This window comes from Salmo salar, chromosome ssa02 (genome assembly GCF_905237065.1).
Source record: "Salmo salar chromosome ssa02, Ssal_v3.1, whole genome shotgun sequence".
Classification (NCBI taxonomy): domain Eukaryota; kingdom Metazoa; phylum Chordata; class Actinopteri; order Salmoniformes; family Salmonidae; genus Salmo; species Salmo salar.
The window spans coordinates 65,252,799-65,267,719 of record NC_059443.1 but is presented as its reverse complement, the minus strand read 5'-3'; the positions used below and the strand labels follow the sequence as shown (position 1 = coordinate 65,267,719).

At 45.8% G+C, this 14,921-nt stretch overlaps 1 protein-coding gene across 2 annotated transcripts in view; it reads left to right on the top strand.

Moving 5' to 3' along the window:
* The window catches only part of LOC106589748 (gamma-adducin), a 150,770-nt gene that overhangs the window by 55,962 nt on the left and 79,887 nt on the right, over positions 1-14,921 (top strand). The window contains exon 1 of one of the 2 annotated variants that reach the window (XM_045707984.1): positions 1,412-1,617. The exons of the other annotated variant lie outside the window; for it this stretch is intronic. The gene's annotated coding sequence lies outside the window, so the exon portion shown is untranslated. Of the gene's footprint in view, positions 1-1,411; positions 1,618-14,921 lie in introns of those variants that run through there. 2 annotated transcript variants of the gene reach the window in all.

Genomic DNA, 14,921 nt, shown 5'->3' with positions numbered 1-14,921 from the left:
CGTGTTTGGGCTGTGCGTCCCCCGCGGACGGTGGTCTCAGAGTCGCATAGCTATGTCTGAGTGGGACGTCGGACTGTCTCGGCTCTGCTTCTGTGGACTCTGAATTACGCTTTAGTGCATGTGTGGTAGTAGTCTTCTGATCAGTAGGCCTAGATGATGAGAGAGTTTAATGGGCGCGTCATGATAGGAATACGTTTTGAAAGTAGTATGATAGTCTATCCCATAGATTGTCCTGTTGAACTTTGTGTCACTGCTAGCTCAGTGTGAAGTCAGCTAGTCCGCCATTCTCATGATAATGTCATGTCGTTCCCGTTGCCTCCTTTTGTCCCGCCGCGGTTAACAAATTGACCTGACTACAGCTGTTTGACAACACTGAAGAGATATTAACTAACCACACTCTGCATCAACCCACTTCGACATCGGGAGTGATTTTTGGGCAAGTGTCTTGTAATTATGTAGACACGCTCAATTTGTCTGTGGACTCTTCTCTCCTCTTTTTCTCTGTTGTATTCACTGGCATACTGTCCCTCAACAATTGTACAGGCAATTAACGTTGGCTAATAGCATTTCTTGGCTTCTGTTAAAAATGATGAAGCGTTGCCTATATCTAAACACGTTCATCCTCGAGGGAGAAGTGTTTGCAAGCTAATTCCCGAGGGTCCATGGCTTACTCATGCTTGGTCTGGAAGTGTCCCAAATGGCACCCTGTTCCCTATAGAGTGCACTACTTTTGACCAGAGCCCACAGCACTTTACAGGGAATGGGGTGCCGTTTCAGATGCAGAGTACTGCTGATTTAGTGTTTTGGGTCCTTCACTGGAACGTTCTTTTGTCAGGGGAAGATTCCTTCGCTCATGAGAATGCTACTTGAACCTCAGTCAAGGAAAGTAGTGAACGTTTATAAGGGGAGGGACGGGGGTTTCAGGGAGGGTTAGAGGGGTGGGGTAAGGGAGGGGTCCTCGATTGTCCTCGCTGTTGAAAGCAGCTGTGTGTCTTTTGTGCTCGGCCACTGCTTCATTGTTCAAACCTGTCAACCCAGAGGGAGCGATGAATACGGGAGAGAGAGAGGGAGGGAGAGAGTCCAACAAGTGAAAGGGGAGCAAACTTTTCTAAAGTGAAGAAATAATGCCCTCCCTTTCTACCACAAGAATAAGACTATACGAAGACATTTGAAAAAGGAGAGAGAGAACTCTGTGTGCTCTTGCCTTGAGAGAATTCAAATCTGTGTCTCTCACCCCTCTCCCCCCTCCATTCAAAAGCCTTCCTTGTCCCTGCAAGCTGCCTTCCCTCGTAGCCCTGAAGAGAGAGCCTAAGTTGTGTTCTATCGTGTTCCCCCTCTGCACGGAATTAGATAAGGCAAGAGCCTGGTTAGAAAGAAAAAGAGAGGAAACGGGAGAACGAATGAGTGCAGCCAATTCAATGCAGCAACAGTTCCTCTGTTCTGCACACTGCACACTCACTGTCACAATGGGAGAGGCGTGAGTTGGGGAGGGAGGGAGAGGAAGGTGCGGAAGGAGGAGAGTAATAGTGGACTGCAGGGGGATCCTGACTCATTCACTCTGAAGGGAAGGAAGGAAAGGATTTGCTTGCTAATCTTTCCATCGCCTGTCTGTCTCAGGTCAGTAGTACAGAACTATACTTATACATTCTGTGTGTATTCCTCTATGGTTTCTGTGTATGTATTCCTCTCTGGTTTCTGAGTGTGTATTCCTCTCTGGTTTCTGTGTGTGTATTCCTCTCTGGTTTCTGAGTGTGTATTCCTCTCTGGTTTCTGTGTGTGTATTCCTCTCTGGTTTCTGTGTGTGTATTCCTCTCTGGTTTCTGTGTGTGTATTCTCAGTCAGACAGGCGATAACAACAGCTACACCACTAGTATGTGCCAACAGGAGTGTTCACAGCTCACTGCAGATAGTTTATGGTGGTAACTAGTTACCACAGCCACAAAGTCATAATGATATCTAAACCCCGCCTATTTCTACAATTTATTTTCTTAAAATATGATTTGAAATCTAACATTAACCCTAACCTTAACCACACTGCTAACATTATGCCTAACCTTAAATTAAGACCAAAAAGCTCATTTTTGTTTTCATGAATTTTTCCAATAATACAGTTGCTAAGCCAGATAGTGTGGTTGGTTGGAAAGCTTTGATCTGTGCCGTTCAGTGAATCAGATGAAAGAGGGTTTCCTAGTAACAGTTTTCAAATCTGAAATCAGTCAGTGGTGTGTAGGTGCCTGTAAGCTGATGTAGACATTCTTGAGCATGACTGGCTTTTGTCTGTTGTTGGTGGGATGTTGTCCAAAGTGTAAGAAGCTCATATATAGGGAGATTATAGGAAAGCTTTGTATTCCCCCCTAAAGAGCAGTTACCTTCACAAACACAGTGAAGAATAGAACTGGGAATGAGGTTGATGGGTCTGTTTACAACAGAGGTGCCGCCCATCCTCAAGTGTCAACGTGCTTAGTGTGTGTGGGTGTGGGTGTGGCCTTGCGGGTAGCTTTGGAGTGTGTGTAAACATCTATGCCAGATTGTTAACACCACACATCTATCTGACTTGCATGGCAGAGTTATGCACTAAAGTTATAATGTTTAAAAGGTCAAAGTACCAACAGTCTGTCCCAATACACTCACTTCGATCCCTTCCTAAGACACACACTCTCACACACACAGAGTCCAATGGCGGCGAGCTTTACACCACTCCAGCCGACGCTTGGCATTGTGCATGGTGATCTTAGGCTTGTGTGCGGCTGCTCGGGCCATGCAAACCCAAAGAGACAGTTATTCTGCTGACGTTGCTTCCAGAGGCAGTTTGGAACTCGGTAGTGAGTGTTGCAACCGAGGACAGACAATTATTACGTGCTTCAGTACTCTGCGGTCCCGTTCTGTGAGCTTGTGTGGCCTATCACTTCGCGGCTGGGCCGTTGTTGTTCCTAAACGTTTCCACTTCACAATAACAGCACTTACAGTTGACCGGGGCAGCTCTAGCAGGGGAGAAATTTGATGAAGTGACTTGTTGGAAAGGTGGCATCCTAGAGACGGTGCCACGTTGAAAGTCACTGAGCTCTTCAAAAAGGCCATTCTACTGCCAATGTTTGTCTATGGAGATTGCATGGCGGTGTGCTCAATTTTATACACCTGTCAGCGACGGGTCTGGCTGAAATAGCTGAATCCACTAATTTGAACTGGTGTCAACATGTATAATTTGGGGTTATTATGATGCGAAGTTATTTCAACTGATTCTAGAGGCATGTTCACTTGTTTTGGTGGTAGTAATGAGGTAGATAAATGGAGAGTTGCTCTGTTGAATGATTTATTAATGTCATTATATCCTTATTAAGAGGAGAGGTAGCACTCCGTGTCTGAGATGAGACAACATTGTGAGGCATATATAGATTTTGTTCAAGGTCCAAGAGGACAGAAATAGTTTGATTGTCAGTGCGACTGTGATCTTTTGACAAGCCTATCAAGTCTGAAACTCCATAACAGACAGGCTGTCAAGAGGAATCAGATGTTCTTGTCAAGTACCTCGATGTCTCGTCTGAAATGACTGAGTTTGATTGGTTTGTTTCTCTCAGAGACACCTGCACTTCATGACAGTCCTCAGGGCAGAGCGCGCACACACACACACACACACACACACACACACACATATGCACCCACGTGTACACAGACATACACCGATCGCTGCCCACCCTATCCCTCAACCCTGCACTCACCACTTGAATGAAAGTGAAGGAGTATACCAGAATAGAATATACAGTGGCTTGCGAAGGTATTCACCTCCCTTGGCATTTTTCCTATTTTGTTGCCTTAGAACCTGGAATTAAAAATAATTTTTGGGGGTTTGTATCATTTGATTTACACAACATGCCTACCACTTTGAAGATTCAAAATATATTTTATTGTGAAACAAGCAAGAAATAAATTTAAAAAAACAGAACTTGAGTGTGCATAACTATTCACCCCCCAAAATCAATACTTTGTAGAGCCACCTTTTGCAGCAATTACAGCTGCAAGTCTCTTGGGGTATGTCTCTATAAGCTTGGCACATCTTGCCACTGGGATTTTTGCCCATTCTTCAAGGCAAAACTGCTCCAGCTCCTTCAAGTTGGATGGGTTCCGTTGGTGTACAGCAATCTTTAAGTCATACCACAGATTCTCAATTGGATTGAGGTCTGGACTTTGACTAGGCCATTCCAAGACATTTAAATGTTTCCCCATAAACCACTTGAGTGTGTCTGTAGCTGTATGCTTAGGATCGTTGTCCTGCTGGAAGGTGAACCTCCGTCCCAGTCTCAAATCTCTGGAAGACTGAAACAAGTTTCCCTCAAGAATTTCCCTGTATTTAGCTCCATCCATCATTCCTTCAATTCTGACCAGTTTCCCAGTCCCTGCCAATGAAAAACATCCCCACAGCATGATGCTGCCACTACCATGCTTCACTGTGGGGATGGTGTTCTCGGGGTGATGAGAGGTGTTGGGTTTGCGCCAGACATAGCATTTATCTTGATGGCCAAAAAGCTCAATTTTAGTTTCATCTGACCAGAGTACCTTCTTCCATATGTTTGGGGAGTCTCCCACATGCCTTTTGGAGAACACTTTAAGCAATGGATTTTTTCTGGCCACTCTTCTGTAAAGCCCAGCTCTGTGGAGTGTACGGCTTAAAGTGGTCCTATGAACAGATACTCCAATCTCCGCTGTGGAGGTTTGCAGCTCTTTCAGGGTTATCTTTGATCTCTTTGTTGTCTCTCTGATTAATACCCTCCTTGCCTGGTTTGTGAGTTTTGGTGTGCTGTGCTGCCATATTCTTTCCATTTTTTAATAATGGATTTAATGGCGCTCCGTGGGATATTCAAAGTTTCTGATATGTTTGTATAACCCAACCCTGATCTGTACTTCTCCACATCTTTGTCCCTGACCTGTTTGGAGAGCTCCTTGGTCTTCATGGTGCCGCTTGCTTGGTGGTGCCCCTTGCTTAGTGGTGTTGCAGACTCTGGGGCCTTTCAGAACAGTGTGTGTGTGTGTGTGTGTATACTCAGATCATGTGACAGATCATGTGACACTTAGATTACACACAGGTGGACTTTATTTAACTAATTATGTGATTTCTGAAGTTAATTGGTTGCACCAGATCTTATTTAGAGGCTTCATAGCAAAGGGGTGAATACATATGCACGTACCACTTTTCCATTGTTTAATATATAATATAATATAATAATATATATCTTTTGAAACAAGTCATTTTTTTTCATTTCACTTCACCAATTTTGACAATTTTGTTAATGTCCATTACATGAAATCCAAATAAAAATCAATTTAAATTACAGGTTGTAATGCAACAAAATAAGAAAAATGCCAAGGGGGATGAATACTTTTGCAAGGCACTGTAAGTAAGTCTATTTTATCCACTAGCAGAGGTAAGCAGTCACCAAACACCATCTCTCGATACATTGCTTCCATCTATGCCAGTACAGTACAGGCAGTCACTCTGTCCTTGACAAAGGCAGGTCTGAATAGATACTTCACATTTTAGTTACGGTTCAGGCTACATAGTACAGCTCTAATCAATAGCTAATAATGGGCAGTTTTGGGATTTAGAGATCACAGTGCTGTTGTAATGCAGGTTTTTGTCGACCCGGTGAAAGATGTGTGTTTGGAGTCATGAGAGGTAAAGTGAGTCAAGAGGACACCCGAGACTCTGTTTACAGTTGGTGTGATTGTGAGGTCTACATGTCCCTCGGTCATCAGCTCAATGCCAATGCTGCTATGTATGAGAAGAGTCCCCTTAATAACCCAACCAGGACGGCGGAGAGAAGCTACACTATGTAAGGATTCTGATGTACAGCTAGTGGATATGAAGCGTGTGGTGGATCTGAACCATAGACTGTGAGGAAAAACAACGCTGACCAATGGACCTTGGCTTGATCAGAACAGCCTACAAAAGGGTTGAACAGAGTTCATTCTGGGACTTCCACCTGTGAGGCGGGGTGTGGTCGGTTGACTTGCGGTGGGTGCGGTCGGTTGACTTGCGGTTAAGGTCACTCAGGATTAGCTGGGGGTCAGAGGGAAAATTAATCTTGGTTTCCGCCCCTGCCAGGAGACTGTAACAAAAACAGCCAGTCCAGTCCAGACCAGCCAGGCACACCCACTCCTGTGTGTAAATCTAACTGACGTCTCACTGCGAGGAGAGAGAGCAAAACCCCTGTTGACGGTATCAGAACCAGACCTGGGTCCAACCATTATGTACTCTATACTTTCAAATACTTTGAGAATTTGCTTTAGCCTGACCTGAAGTGCCAAATGGGTGGGTTTTCAAATCAAATTGTAATTGTTCACATGCGCCGAATACAACAGGTGTAAACCTTACCGTGAAATGCTTACTTACAAGCCCTTAACCAACAATGCAGTTCAAGAAAGAGTTAATAAAATATTTACTAAATAAACGAAAGTCCCCCCCAAAAAAGTAACCTAATAAAATAACGTGGGGCTCTTCCATTGGTTCAAGTGCGCCAGGCAAGCTCAATCAAAACCCTGCCAAAGTACTTGAAAGCGAACAAATACCATTTAAACCCAGATCAGTGAAGGGCTTTCTGCCAAAGAGAAGCCGTTCCTCCTCCTCCCATCTCAAGCTTCTGACATGGGAACAATCCGAGATTCCCAGAAACATCTGTAAAAAGGGAACTACCTGTGAGTGAATCAGTATACGACGTCAACAGAGGAGTATGTCTGACATCAATGGAGGATTAGTTTACCAGTCTCAATGGGGACATCGGCTAGTTAATGCACGTGCGCATGCACACACACCAGGGATACAGTGGGGGGAAAAAGTATTTCATCCCCTGCTGATTTTGTACGTTTGCCCACTTACAAAGAAATGATCAGTCTATCATTTTAATGGTAGGTTTATTTGAACAGTGAGAGACAGAATAACAACAACAAAATCCAGAAAAACGCATGTCAAAAATGTTATAAAATGATTTGCATTTTAATGAGGGAAATAAGTATTTGACCCCTCTGCAAAACATGACTGTCACGAGTGTTGTAGGGTAGAGACCAAAACGCAGCGGGAAAATGTACTCATCTTCTTTTTTATTTGGTGAAGAAGGAAAACACAAACGTATACAAAACCAAAACGAACTTGACAGTCTTGTCAGGCAAACAGCTAAACAAGAACAATCTCCCACAAAATCCGATGAAAAACAAACTCCTAATTAAAGGACCCTCAATCAGAGGCAACAATAACCAGCTGCCTCCAATTGAAGGTCCAACCCCAATTAACTAAACATAGAACTACAAAAGACTAGATAGAAATATACTAACATGGAACAATGACTAACAAACCCCGGACTAATAAATCAAATACCCCTCTACCTAAACACATACACAAAACACACCCTGAACCACATAAAACAAACACCCCCTGCCACGTCCTGACCAAATTACAATAACAAATAACCCCTATACTGGTCAGGACGTGACAGTACCCCCCCCCCAAGGTGCAGACCCCGGATGCACCTCACACAAAAATCCAAAAATAACCCCCAAAACAAAAATGAATCTCAAAACTAAAGGGAGGGAAGGTGGCAGCCGTCACCGACGGCTCCTGTGCTACACCCCCCCTCCCCAAACCTCCTACAGTGGAGGTGGCTTAGGCTCAGGCCTTAATCCCCTACCTGACCAAACCACCCCCACTGCATACCTCTGCCTGAGGCCAGTCACTGAAGACCCTGGACTGTATTCTGGAAGCTCCGGGCCGTAGGGCGACTCTGGGAGCTCCGGGCCGTAGGGCCATCTCTCCTGGTTCCGGACAGTGGGCCGTCTTTCTTGGTTCCGGACAGTCTGGACGAGGCACTGTCGCCGGACAATCTGGACGAGGCACTGTCGCCGGACAATCTGGACGAGGCACTGTCGCCGGACAATCTGGACGAGGCACTGTCGCCGGACAATCTGGACGAGGCACTGTCGCCGGAAGTTCTGGACGAGGCACTGTCGCCGGAAGTTCTGGACGAGGCACTGTCGCCGGAAGTTCTGGACGAGGCACTGTCGCCGGAAGTTCTGGACGAGGCACTGTCGCCGGAAGTTCTGGACGAGGCACTGTCGCCGGAAGTTCTGGACGAGGCACTGTCGCCGGAAGTTCTGGACGAGGCACTGTCGCCGGAAGTTCTGGACGAGGCACTGTCGCCGGAAGTTCTGGACGAGGCACTGTCGCCGGAAGCTCGGGACTGGGCTGACGCACTGAAAGCCTGATGCGTGGGGCTGGTAGTGGAGGTACCAGACTGGGGCCACGCACCTCAGGGCTAGTACGGGGATCAGAAACAGGACGAGTTGGACTGGACTGACGCACTGGAAGCCTGGTGCGTGGTGCTGGTTTAGCAGACGCCAGACTACGCACCTCAGGGTCAGCACGAGAAGCAGGAACTGGATACACCGGGACATGGGTAAGCACTGGAGGTCTGGAGCGCACCTCCTGCACAATCCGTCCTGGCTGGATGGAAATAGCAGCCCTGCACAAGCGGAGTGCTGGTACAGGGCGAACTGGGCTGTGCAGAGGCCTGATGGTTGCCGTGTGTAGAGCAGGCGTAGGGTAGCCTGGACCTAGGAGACGCACTGGTGGCCAGATGCGCTGTGCAGGCATCCTCCTTCCAGGCTGGATGCCTACTCTAGCACGGCACTTGCGAGGGGCTGGGATCGCTCGCACCGGACTACGTGCGCACGGGTGAGATCGTGCGCACTACCGCATACTCCGGCGCTCTCCACTCCAAATGCTTCCCATAATAAGCACGGGGAGCTGGCTTAGGGCTCACCCTTGGCCCAGCCAAACTATCCGTGTGCCCCCCCCCCCAAAAAAATGATTGGGGGTTCCTCTCGTGCTTCCCCATCGGCGCGTACAAAGCTTCATACCAGCGCCTCTCCGCCTTGGCTGCCTCTATCTCCTCCGGTGGGCGACGATATTCCCCAGCCTGGTGCCATGGTCCAGCCCCGTCCAGAATTTCCTCCCATGTCCATGATCCTACGGCTCTGTTGCTGCTCCCTTCTCCGCTGCTTGGTCCGTGTTTGGTGGGAGATTCTGTCACGAGTGTCGTAGGGTAGAGACCAAGACGCAGCGGGAAAATGTACACTCATCTTACATTTACATTTTACATTTTAGTCATTTAGCAGACGCTCTTATCCAGAGCGACTTACAAATCTTCTTTTTTTATTTGGTGAAGAAAGAAAACACAAACGTATACAAAACCAAAACGAACTTGATTGTTCTTGTTTAGCTGTTTACATGACAAGACTATCTCCCACAAAATCCCATGAAAAACAAACTCCTAATTATAGGACCCTCAATCAGAGGCAACAATAACCAGCTGCCTCTAATTGAAGGTCCAACCCCAATTAACTAAACATAGAACTACAAAAGACTAGATAGAACATAGTCATTGTTCTATGTTAGTATATTTCTAACAAACCCCGGACTAATAAATCAAATACCCCTCTACCTAAACACACATACACAAAAACACACCCTGAACCACATAAAACAAACACCCCCTGCCACGTCCTGACCAAACTACAATAACAAATAACCCCTATACTGGTCAGGACGTGACAATGACTTAGTACTTGGTGGCAAAACCCTTGTTGGCAATCACAGAGGTCAGACGTTTCTTGTAGTTGGCTACCAGGTTTGCACACATCTCAGGAGGGATTTTGTCCCACTCCTCTTTGCAGATCTTCTCCAAGTCATTAAGGTTTCGAGGCTGACGTTTGGCAACTCGAACCTTCAGCTCCCTCCACAGATTTTCTATGGGATTACGGTCTGGAGACTGGCTAGGCCACTCCAGGACCTTAATGTGCTTCTTCTTGAGCCACTCCTTTGTTGCCTTGGCCGTGTGTTTTGGGTCATTGTCATGCTGGACATGCTACCCATCCACGACCCATTTTCAATGCCCTGGCTGAGGGAAGGAGGTTCTCACCCAAGATTTGACGGTATATGGCCCCGTCCATCGTCCCTTTGATGCGGTGAAGTTGTCCTGTCCCCTTAGCAGAAAAACACCCCCAAAGCATAATGTTTCCACCTCCATCTTTGACGGTGGAGATGGTATTCTTGGGGTCATAGGCAGCATTCCTCCTCCTCCAAACACGGCGAGTTGAGTTGATGTCAAAGAGCTCCATTTTGGTCTCATCTGACCACAACACTTTCACCAGTTGTCCTCTGAATCATTCAGATGTTCATTGGCAAACTTCAGACGGGCATGTATATGTATTCTTGAGCAGGGGGACCTTGCGGGCGCTGCAGGATTTCAGTCCTTCACGGCGGAGTGTGTTACCAATTGTTTTCTTGGTGACTATGGTCCCAGCTGCCTTGAGATCATTAACAAGATCCTCCCGTGTAGTTCTGGGCTGATTCCTCACCATTCTCATGATCATTGCAACTCCACGAGGTGAGATCTTGCATGGAGCCCCAGGCCGAGGGAGACTGACAGTTCTTTTGTGTTTCTTCCATTTGCGAATAATCGCACCAAATGTTGTCACCTTCTCACCAAGTTGCTTGGCGATGGTCTTGTAGCCCATTCCAGCCTTGTGTAGGTCTACAATCTTGTCCCTGACATCCTTGGAGAGCTCTTTGGTCTTGGCCATGATGGAGAGTTTGGAATCTGATTGATTGATTGCTTCTGTGGACAGGTGTCTTTCTACAGGTAACAAGCTGTGGTTAGGAGCACTCCCTTTAAGAGTGTGCTACTAATCTCAGCTCGTTACCTGTATAAAAGACACCTGGGAGCCAGAAATCTTTCTGATTGAGAGGGGTCAAATACTTATTTCCCTCATTAAAATGCAAATCAATTTATAACATTTTTGACATGCGTTTTTCTGGATATTTTTGTTGTTATTCTGTCTCTCACTGTTCAAATAAACCTACCATTAAAATTATAGACTGATCTTTCTTTGTCAGTGGGCAAACGTACAGAATCAGCAGGGAATCAAATACTTTTTTCCCTCACTGTATCAGACTTGAAACTAACCCCATTTACTGGCATCAAAACAAACATCACCATAGCCACTCACAGCTTTATCATCAAGAATCCACTGTATTCATAATATGTTCCTATACCCACATAACGTTCCACTGTATTCATAACATGTTCCTATACCCACATAACGTTCCACTGTATTCATAACATGTTCCTATACCCACATAACTTTCCACTGTATTCATAACATGTTCCTATACCCACATAACATTCCACTGTATTCATAACATGTTCCTATACCCACATAACGTTCCACTGTATTCATAACATGTTCCTATACCCACATAACTTTCCACTGTATTCATAACATGTTCCTATACCCACATAACTTTCTAGTGAACAAATATGAGGTACAGGTTGGAATGTGATCTATATCAGGTGTTCTTTTATCCCAGCCCAAAAACATGTCACCTGTCCAATTGTCTCAGCTCACTCTTTAGCCTCTGTGGGCGGATGGAGGGCCCTGGCTGCCCAAATACATGTAGGTTAGTTTAGTGTAGAACTGCTAAATACTCAATTGAAAATGTGCAGAAAGAAGTTGGGGCTTTGGCCGTCCGGATCTTGACGTAACTTCGCCCTCCCTTTCTCTCAATGCTTCTCCAAAACAAACCGTTTACACTATGGAGTTGATAGCTTTACATACAAAGAAGCACACACACACACACACACACACTGTATATTGTGGTGTGGTTAGTTTTTTCTCGACAGCAAAATGAAGTACTGCTGACATGGACAGCTGGTAGCCGTGCTGTTGAGTGACATAATCACAGACCAGCCAGCCAGCTGATTTAACACACACACATACAACTGTACTGTTACATATACCTGGGTGATTCATAACATTAGGGTGGAAGAGTATCACCCTTCTCTGGACCTATAAGCCACCCCTTTCCCTCACTCAATCCCTGTCTCACACACACACACACACACACACATACACCCCCCACACACACACGCCCACTCCCCTACTCCCTAAAGTAGAAACATAGGGACAGGAAGTTCAAGGGACATTCAGAGCCACCAGGGAGAGATACTAGCAGCACGATACTTCACTATCAAAGAACACAATGTTCCCTTCTCTCTGACTCCCTGAGTCTTTACATGGGGGTTGATGGGGTCAGTGAGTCTCTCCCTGAGTCTTTACATGGGGGTTGATGGGGTCAGTGAGTCTCTCCCTGAGTCTTTACATGGGGGTTGATGGGGTCAGTGAGTCTCTCCCTGAGTCTTTACATGGGGGTTGTTGGGGTCAGTGAGAATCTCCCTGAGTTTATACATGTGTGTTGATGAGGATCAGTGAGTCTTTTGTAATGATTTACATTATTAAACTACTAAACGTCACGCCCCCACAGTGGGTTGCAAGAAGTCACACATTCTATACATTTGCAGATGACACAACAATGGTAGGCCTGATCACCGACAACGACGAGACAACCTATAGGGAGGATGTCAGAGACCTGGCCGTGTGGTGCCAGGACAACAACCTCTCCCTCAACGTGATCAAGACGAAGGAGATGATTGTGGACTACAGGAAAAAGAGGACCGAGCTCGCTCCCATTCTCATCGATGGGGCTGCAGTGGAGCAGGTTGAGAGCTTCAAGTTCCTTGGTGTCCACATCACCAACAAACTAACATGGTCCAAACACACCAAGACAGTAGTGGAGAAGGCACGACAAAACCTATTCCCCCTCAGGAGACTGAAAAGATTTGGCATGTGTCCTCAGCTCCTTCCCTGTAGCTCAGTTGGTAGAGCATGGTGTTTGCAACGCCAGGGTTGTGTGTTCGATTCCCACGGGGGGCCAGCACAGAAAAAAAAAAATATGAAATGAAATGTATGCATTCACAAATGTAAGTCGCTCTGGATAAATGACTAAAATGTAAAATGTCAAAGGGTTCTACAGCTGCACCATCGAGAGCATCCTGACTGGTTGCATCACTGCCTGGTATGGCAACTGCTCGGCCTCCGACCACAAGGCACTACAGAGAGTAGTGCAAACGGCCCAATATGCTGGGGCCAAGCTTCCTGCCATCCAGGACCTCTATACCAGGCGGTGTCAGAGGAAGACCCTAAAAATTGTCAAAGACTCCAGCCACCCTATTCATAAACTGTTCTCTCTGCTACCACACGGCAAGCAGTACCGGAGCGCCAAGTCTAGGTCCAAGAGGCTTCTAAACAGCTTCTACCCCCAAGCCATAAGACTCCTGAACATCTAGTCAAATGGCCACCCAGACTATTTGTAGTGCCCCCTCACCCCCTCTTTACACCACTGCTACTCTCTGTTGTCATTTATGCATAATAACTTTAATAACTCTACCTACATGTACATACTACCTCAACTAAACGGTGCCCCCACACATTGACTCTGTATCGGTACCCCCCTGTATATAGTCCCGCTATTGTTATTTTACTGCTGCTCTTTAATTACTTGTTACTTTAATCTCTTATTCTTATCTGTATTTTTTTTAAACTGCATTGTTGGTTAGGGGCTCATAAGTAAGCATTTCACTGTAAGGTCTACACCTGTTGTATGCGGCGCATGTGACTAATAAAATTTGATTTGATTTTATGTATACTATGACTTATGGTAGTTGGCCATCCTGAGAGAGACACGAGTATCTTATAACAGTATCACATCCTTGACTCATGGGCACACTTTGTGGGGAATTTGAGTTAGATACAACTGTAAAATCAGGGAGAGGACATCTAGATTGACGGCAACTGCAAATCTCTCAGCTTGAGGCGATAATGTAACTATTCTCTTCAAGCACAATATTCATAACTGATGCCCCAAAACCATGAGAAAACTGCCAAGAATAGCAAAAATGAAGCCCAAACAACCTGCTGCAAGGTCCTTTTTTATTGCTTTTCAAGGGACCAGCTTAAACAAATATTTTAGAAAATCTCAGAGTAAATTTGTTTGAAAGGATTGCATTGCATTAGAGATGCCGTCACTGTGGCAGCGAACGCCATGGAAACAGGATACGTATGACTGATTTACGATTGGCCGAGAGACAGAGCAGGCGGCCAATCCGCATTTTTCTGAGTCCAAATAACACCACGTAATCTAGCCAAACAAGACTTTGAGCAAAAACTATAAATTCTACGACAAGCTTCTCAACAGTGGCCACTTTTCAACACTTTATCAGACGAATCATGTCTGAGCTGAGTTTGTATTAGAGTTGGGCCATATGGACAACAATCCATATTGCGGTAAATTGCCTGAATTGATGCGATAACAGTAAAGTTCATAACATGAATGTGCACCACAGTTTTTTGTTGTATTATTCTTTAAACTACTAACACTAGTTTGTAACCATCAATTGTCCCATTAACAATCACCTATATTAGCAAACATATTACATTTCAAACTTCACATTCTAGTGTAGGCTACTTATCCTAATGAAGGTTATAAGCAAAGCGCCTAGGATAAGTGATGGGTATGAGCGATGTCTGAAATGTTCCGTTTAGCGCTCCAGCCTGTAGACTTGGCCACGGCTGGATGGATGTGCTGTTCTGCTGTGACAGAGACACAGTGGTTGTGGGAAGGAGACTAGGTGGCCTCGTTGTTGATGAGCACCTACCCACTTTAGTTACAGTACATCAACAAGCCTGGAAGAACACGGGAGGGGGTGGGTGTGTGTGTGTGTGTGTGTGTGAGGTTGTGGAGTGGGTGGGCAGTGATGGGAGAGGATACAGGAAGAAGGATATTACTTTACTCTGGTCCTGGCCTTGTGAGTTCCTGGATAACAATGGATATTCCATTTCCACATCTGTACACACACACACACACACACACACACTGGGGACCTCTGGGAATCCAGAACCCAGACCCTTCATTTTTTTGGAGTCAGAAAATGATGACCTCACCAGGGCTTGGAGTGATGTTATGGTTTATATTGACTCTA